We start from the raw sequence: 8,634 nt of genomic DNA, 5'->3' as shown, positions 1-8,634 counted from the left end.
GTGTGAAATACATTGTGCTGTATTATCACAATTTACAACGGTTTACGCAAAAATCCAGACAATTCTTTGTCGTCTGTCAATGTTGGATATCAGTATGTGTCAGCAGAATTTTGCTAGATCACGTCATATTTCTTTTCCCACACAGCTTCGTTGCCTTTAGAGAAAGCGCAACCGTTCGGTCCTATGGGCTTCGCCACTCTGAAGAACTGTAGTGAGAAACTGCCTCCGAAAATCAAATATTGGCTTCAACCTAAATGATATTCAAAACAATCGTACATATGTTTTTCAACCACTGACGACATAGTTTTGCCTTATGTCAAAGATTTCATTAATTCAATCAACGGAAACGCGTGGAAACGTCGGGGCATTGTTTCGTTGTGCGTTGAGTACAGGATTGAAAATAATACACATGCATAAACAATACGCATGTATAGCGACACGGGAATAGTTGGTATGCATCGTATAGGTAAGTACTAAGTACTGTGCGGAGTGCAATTGATTTTATAACCTTTTAGGCTGTTTTTCGTCTTATGGCAGATTACCAATTAAAAAAATTAATACTTCACTCCTTACGTTGTCGAAAAAGATCGCCACATCAGCGCTGTTGCTTAAAACGCAGTGCATCCTGGCGTTGCGTTAGTCCGTAGACCACGCACGATGTAGTAGGGTGGCTTGTAATCGGTATAGTTACGATGCAATCACAAATTCTGGTTTAGTGCGGTGAGCAGATTGGATATTAGGAGTATAGAGCATAGCGAATTCAAGTACCTGAGTGTGAAGCTGCGAGTCGAGTAATACTATGATTTGGAAACTTCAAAAAATATATCCTAATTATGTGACCACAAAGAAGATAATGCCTTTTATGCACTACAATTAAATGTAATTTGCTGTATCTTCCAACATACCTATTTAATTTTGCTTTTTGGCGATGCTGCGGGTTGATGACTACTTCAAAAATGTCGTTTTCACCAACATGCATACTGCATAGCTTTCAGCTACATGTTTTGGATACTCTGATCTGATACGATCAGTAGATGCTTAATAATGACCTCTGAAAATTCTAGTTGATTATATTACCATTAGTGGAAAAGGGGCATATAGTTTCAGTATTCCAAACGAACCGCATCTCAAAACTCGACTCGAATCATAAAAAAATACATCGAATCGAATTCGAATCACCGTGCCCACCCCTGGTCAATTGTGATTTTTCCGAGAAACATATGCCGTGGTACCACAAAGGTTGAGATCAAGTTGTATTAGCTGTTCCCGCTTTTTCGCAAGTGCGCGTGCCATGAAAAGAGGCGAATGTTGATTGGCAGATAAACTATATATCCCTTGGTACTGAACTGATGTTGGAAAAACAAGGAAATGCTGTCGAGACGGGACATCAACCGGAATGAGTGAGCAAATGAACGACAGAGTCGAGTTGAAGAGACGCTTTAATTATAAAAATGCCAGTAAATCCTGTGAAATGTCCGCCGTAAGGATATGAATTTAGATTATGTCACAAAAATGATCGTATTCGTCCAAACTATTCAGGGAAGTGAATTCCCAGGAACTTTGACGCAAAACGAAACCTTTTCATTCTTCCAGATGTCCTGGTTAGCTGGTGATATTCGATAAATCTTTCTGCGGTTAACGATGCGACACCCTCCTTATGATGCTTACCTTTCATTTTTTTTTAATTATTCGGCGACTTTTTCATTTTGAACCAGTGACTATTTACTTATAAGTGAGCGATACTGCAGAGAATCCCGATTGACGACACATGTAGTTAGGGCAATGGCTTGTACCCAAATCGATTAGGACTTCCAAGGCACTTCCATGTTTCCTATGTGAAAATGATTCCTTACTCCATTAGTATATTATAAGGTGAATGTAGGGAATTTCTTGTCACGACTTCGGGAAGTTACTGCATCAACCAGTTGAGCGATATATTTGCAGTTTCAGTTAGTGTACATATAAACAGGAAGTCGAGTGTCGATCGTGTGGAATAATTATTCGCAGCTCAAGTTTGCAGACATTGTTTAGGACATTACCGAATTACTACGTTATGACAATTTAATAGCTTATTTACATTCTCGTTAGATTTATTGTTCGGGGTGGGTTTATATCTAATGAACAAAACAGATTTGCGTGTCTTCGCCACTTTGGAAGCCGTACCGACTGGGAGTTTACGTCATCGTTTTTCGAAGTACGAATTCCCAAGCTTGACAGTTTCGGTTGACATCAATAAGACATTATAATGTTTTGGATTGAGACGTCATAATTGTTCTTGTCGTTATGGAATCGCAGAGCCATGATTCACGCGAAATACGGCTTTGAAATGGTGATTTACAATCGTCCATTTAGCCTGGAGTACTTAAATTCGGATTAATACGACAATTTGCGGCGAATACTGAAGTGTAATCTTACTGTGCCTTCACAGGGACAGTGGATTAGGCGAAAGTAGGAAAATACAATGGTCTTTGATTCAGATGCTGATATCTAGCTAGATGCTTTCGTAGTACGGAAAGCGTTCTGGCGGGAATAGTGAGAAAAGTTTTTGAAAGCCTTGGGAATTACTGTCTGCATTGCAATTAGGAATTTCGGTGCGAAATATGCGACTCCAGACAGAACATGAACTGAACGAGCTTCGCGCCGCAATCGAGTTACCGAGTTTCCACTGGCGTGCGCTATACTTGGCTTACCGGTAAAGGATTCTTACCCCTTTTCACTGCTCTCTCATCACGACTGTAGCGTGCTGTACGCGTCATTGCAATATGAATCATTTCCGAAGTATCAGTAACGCGTTTGGGCGAACGCCGTCGTAGCTTCAGCGAAATATTAAGATTTGTTGTAGTAAGCCGGTAACTCTCCTGGAGTACCCGATTCAACCATAAGCATGAAGGATGGCCAGCTAATGATGAGTCTAAGTTGGATGTATGACGAAAGTTGGGACACGCAGTTTCGATACCAAGAATCAATTTGTATTTCTCATGTCACACCTCAACAGCCCTACCTAGTCATTTCGAGATGATTTCTATTCCAAATTACATGGCGATTGAGCGCCAGTTCCAATTCATATATTTACTGCCAGTTGACGTAAGCGGTGTTGTTTTTAAATTCAATCGGCAAGACTTCCAAAGGAGTCAGTTGACAAGCCTTGGTGAATGTATTTTGCACAAGAGCACTGTAAGCATAGGCGATTGACATAAGCAGTACTCGGGATTTACCCAGAATTATTAGTATATTAGTCTGCGTTCGGATACAATTCTTCGGCCACCCGACGGCGAAAGATGGTAAAATGTAAAGTAAACAATAGATTGATCGCGCTTCTATTAAGTATGCGTGTGAGCAGCCAATTGGAAGCTTTTAATTTTGTGACGTCGTGTATTCTGTGATGTCACAAACAAGCAGCAACTAAAGAACTGTTCACCAATCTCTGGCCAATGGTGCCACTCCTAGAGTTTTTACACCAGATTTAGTGTATTTTGGCTTGACCTATTGTGTTCTAGAATATTTTTTCACAATTCTGAAAATCTAGTGTTTTTCTTGAAAAAAATATTTTTAAACGAGGATGCTATTTTGATGTGCATCGCATAACTTATACTTGAAGAGGTAGCAATCAATATTCGTATATACTTGCTCATTTAGCACAAGAAGCAACCCAATAGGACACTGTATTGCTTGCCGCACATTTCTGTCAGTCGCAGACTCTTCAATATCCTGAGATTCCTGAGCCCTTGACAGTGGAAAAATTCAGAGATTTTGAGTGTACGATGTTCCACCGACTTTCATATCCCACGCGCATTTTTACTTTTGAGCTGAAGTAAAATTTCGTTATGGAGAAATAAAATACCCGGCAAAATTGTCAGATTGCTGAAAACGTAATGATTTTGTCACTTACTGAGCATTCTCGTCACGTTATTGTTGTTAATAAGTTCATTTCCCTTATATTTCATGATTTACTAGAGAGTTTTGGCCTAAATTTCGAAACTTGTATGTTGTTTGTCGATCTAGTGTTATTTAGTTGGCAAATCTAGTGTTTTTCACGAACCTCTCCTTGCAACACTGTCCCTGACAATGACTGGGACTTCTTCGTGCAAGTCACACCTTGTCAGCGTGAAAATCCGGATCCAGCCCCGTCCTCATATTCAGTCATAGCAAGGCATATGCAATCCGCCCGGGTTGCGACTAACATGACAAACCACCATAGTGGATCCGTGCTTTACATATATCAAACTGGGGAGTTCGGCAGTCTGTTGAAACTTCCGTGACAATCGACTTCGCTTGATCAATATCGTCTCGACCTACCTATAGTATTCTGTCTTTTCTTTCGACATGGGATAATTGATCATCATTTAGCAGAGGCCCGTCATCGACCGAAATTTCTCAGTTCCGCGACCGCGCGAGCATCCGTGAAAATATGTCAGTCACGACAACGTCATAAACGTGAGCAAGCATAATAATGAGAAGTCTGTGACGTTAAAAATACTGTGAAGTTCCCATGGTCGCAGACACAGTACGGCACTTACCACTTATGTCATGCATCAGGGCAGTCCTAATCGAGTGGCCATTACTCATTGGCCCTAACCGTGTTGTCTCAATATCAAATGAAATTCCATACAGGCTATATAGGAAACTGAATCAGCACTAATAATGGAATATCCAGCAAGGCAACAGTGACTACGTAGGCTATTTCAACGTCAGGGTATCTATTCCTTGAGAGATTTTTTTGGTCGTCTCGTGACTTCGTGTTGTATTGAGGTATGATCTCAAAATATTTTGGATATTGAAAACTGTGTTGTTGAAAGAAATCTTTTCGGAATTGTTCCTATCCTAGATGTAGCACTGGGCAGACGGAAGCTTTTGGCGCTATATCTTAAGGAACATTGCTCGCGCACAGTTTATATTTCTATTACTTGGATTGTAGAAATTACGTGAAAAGCGAAAATATGTTTAAGCTCTTTGTGGGATCTCACGCTGAGTATAGAGAGAGTGCGGACAATAGTCTCTGACGAGGTCAAACTATCTTGCCTCGCGAGAGCTTGAAGTAGCCGTGGTAAATGGCCTGCTACTGACGTAGTGATTTTCGCTACTCCGACATATTGTGAAATATTGGCCTGCCATCAGAAATCCGGCACTGAAATATATAGAATTTCAGACATAGGCGCAGTTGATGTCAACCCTAGATCACATGATCGATCTTCTAATGACATGATTGCCGCACGCGTCCAGTCAGCAACGCACATTGTTCTGCCACAGTTATAGCAGGCAGACGATGTGAATTCCGATGGCGAAACGAAGGAAAAGTGTCACTGGTTGAGGCGGACGTGTCATTGCCAACTCGCAACAATATGAAGGGTGGGCTGATACGTAAAAGTGCATTTTTAGTTTTCCTCCCGGCTTAATTGGACTTATGTTCATTGTTCACCCACAACGTATAGGTGAGGCTGAGGTAAACAAGCTTGTAAATCATACGTTGTGTAAGGAACTTTGCAGTTGGACATGGACAGGACATACCTGTGTCAGGTAAGACTTTTAGAAGTGATATTGATAAAAGTGCAGCGCCAACTTGGAAGTTTTATTTTACAGCATACAAAATGAGCAGGGTTAATGTAGCCTTCTTAAAAGTTATGCTCAATTCAAATCAATTATTCCCTACATAAACAACACTACAAAGACAGGAAGCTTGGTATTTTGTGAATCGTATATTTCGGCGCGTAGGTGCACCGTGTCGTGCGGGCGATACATCAGTAAATACAAAGATTGCTGATTGTGCGCATCTTACACAGAGAAAACATGTGTGTGACTATATTAATTGGCCCTAGACACCGGATTTGCCGCGGGTGGCGAGTTAATTACTGCAGTGTGGTGTGAAATACGAGTGGGCTATTAGCAGGCATTTATGAAATTAAGCCATACCTAACCACACCTAATTACACACCTCAAGAGTGAATTAGATCCATGGTCATTGGTCATGGTCATATTGGTCATTCACGAGCTCTACAGCCGCCACAGGAGTCTGCATAAAATACGCTACCGATATATATTCTGGTTTTCGTTTTCATGTGAACTTTATTTGGTGTCATTGACTGCAATTGAAGTGAGGGCGTCTGTTTATTGGTTGCTAAATATAGCACCAGTCGTTTCTATTGCTTGTAGTAATTCTGTATTGGACGGTGATTTCCGATAGTCCAGACGGAGCGTGCTACATCTAGAATGTTTTGCACTACATGTATCGTGACTTTTCAGCAACAGTTCCTAGTATATTATAACTGCGATGTCAGACCGACGGGAAGCGAAGGCGTCATCAAATGTTTCATCAACAACTATCTCGAGTGTGGATATACAAAGTAGTTTGCTGCAGGCTAACGCAGATCGAATCTACCAAGCTTGGCTTGTCTGCGAAGTAGTCACCATAATCATGACTGTGATACTGGGATACACGATCGTGTGCCTGTGTATTTTTCAATTTCGTCACGGCAAGCAAAAGGAGCGTTCGCGCAGCGACAGAAACATATGCGGCAGGAGGCACAGCAACGAAAGAGTGCTGTACGCGTTAACAATGTGCGCTGCCGTCTTTGCGTTTCTGCGGTGCTTCGCGGACATCGACCTCATCTTCGGAAGGTACTCCGAGTTGAGTTGCAGATACTGGAAAAAGCCGAAGATTTTCATAGCGTTCGTGTCGCTATTATTTGGGATACTCAGCTACTGGATGCGACAGCGAATAATCTACGCCAACAAGCAATTGAAACACATCGTCAATAAATTCACGAGATTCGTGAGCATTTGGATCATAGGCGGGCTTGGAATCTTGTACTTAGCAGGGTTATTGTACTTCATGATCCAGGACATAGGTTATAGGCCTTTGCCGCCTTACGGGTGCTCGGAATCGAACGCTGTAGCCCCGTTTGCGATAGTAGGCTCCACTATTTTCCTATCCCAGATAACATTAGCTCTGTTGTTGGTGTATCCCATATTTAAAAAGAACGAATTGTCTTCCAGCATTCGGGCGCGATCCAGCGTAAAAACGAGGCACGGCAGCACTTCGCAGGCCACGCGCCACAAGAAATTGATACAAATAGTGCGAAAGACTTTCGCCACGGCTTTGGTGGCTGTCGTGTCCAACGCGATAGGCTTGGTGTTGGAAGTTGTGATAGTCACGCACGTGGACAACATCGGGATGGCGATAGTCGACGTGAATTTAACTGTTCTTGTACTGTGCGCCGTGGTTTCCAGCGTAGACGCAAAGCGAAGACTATTTCCGTTTTACCGCCATCACACAACTAAGCCAGAGTTCACCACCAGTATACCCCAGACGTCGACCTCACACTCAAAATCGTTTCACGCCAGTCCCGGATTGACGCGTAGCGCCGACAATCTCCATAAGGATGGGCGGGTTTCGCATGATAAGTCAGATAAAGTTAGTGAGTGATAATATGCGTTTATCGCCGGGTTATTCACATCCTGCTAACGAGGTCGTGATGCGAGAATGCGCTTATTGAGTGGCGTGGGAAAAGGCATGATTGCCGCCAGACTGTGAAGGTACGATCTAATCAACCCAAACAAGCGGAGAGTACCACAGTCTTTTGTAAGGTTACGATTTGCATGGTACAGTCACATCGTCGATTCTTGTCGTACATAATTGACGGAGCCTACAAAGCCAAATCACTGATTCCTCATCTTCACGTTTATCCCCTTTCTATACGTTATATGGTTTCAAAACTACATGATTTTAAGTTAGATTTAATCCCTCAACAACCTGAAAATCAGGGCGAATTGTCGCTTGTAATGCTGCTGCACGGGAGGTTTTAGTATTGCGACCGCTAGATGTCAATATGAGATAACATTGGCGCGTCTGAGTAGTCTCTCAGTGTGGGTACCTGTACGGTACGGGTCGTAAAATGCCTGATCGTTTAATGTTCCGTTGGCCATCATCAACATTGATAGCAGAAACGATGCACTACAATATGCGAAAAATATTTCAAGCAGCCCATGACTATACCATTTTTCAAATTTTGCAACAACGCGCTGTTTTATGTGGGTCATTTATGATCGAATATATACAAAAGTTTTGTCGAACGCCTGGTGCGTTCGGGATCTAGTAACCTTGACGGTGTTAGACGCGATCGTTATACTGCAAGCTTTTTTCCGCTTATATATGGTGAACATTGGGTCCTTGTTTGTATGTTTGTTGACTTACTCTGCTGTGTCGAATTCCGAATTTTTTCTGACAATTTTATACTCGTGCATTTTGGAAGAACCCAGTCTTTGTTCTTGTAATAGAGTATTTCAAAATGGCTGAAATCATTATTTTTGTTGGTACTGCGGTTTCAACTTAGGTACAGCCTAACGCGCTTAAACCACAGGTGAACTCCGTAGTGTGTAGCAGGTACTTTGTATTATGCTTCAGTAACCCGTGGAAAGACCCAACAAGTAGTTGAGGGGTATGTAGTGATGATATGATATTCCCATATATCAGAGGAAAGTGCAATGCGCGCAAAGGTCAGTTCATAAGTTGCACAAAAATATCCATATTTAACACAATATCCCCACAAGCCATCTGATCCAAACGATAACGCATCCCCACATCGTTATGTAGTGTATTAATGACAGTAAACTAGAGACTAACTGACAACAGCAGGAAGG

This window comes from Botryllus schlosseri, chromosome 13, assembly GCF_051294905.1.
Source record: "Botryllus schlosseri isolate E-star chromosome 13, Bs_hap1, whole genome shotgun sequence".
NCBI lineage: Eukaryota > Metazoa > Chordata > Ascidiacea > Stolidobranchia > Styelidae > Botryllus > Botryllus schlosseri.
Note: the sequence above shows the minus strand (reverse complement) of the source record.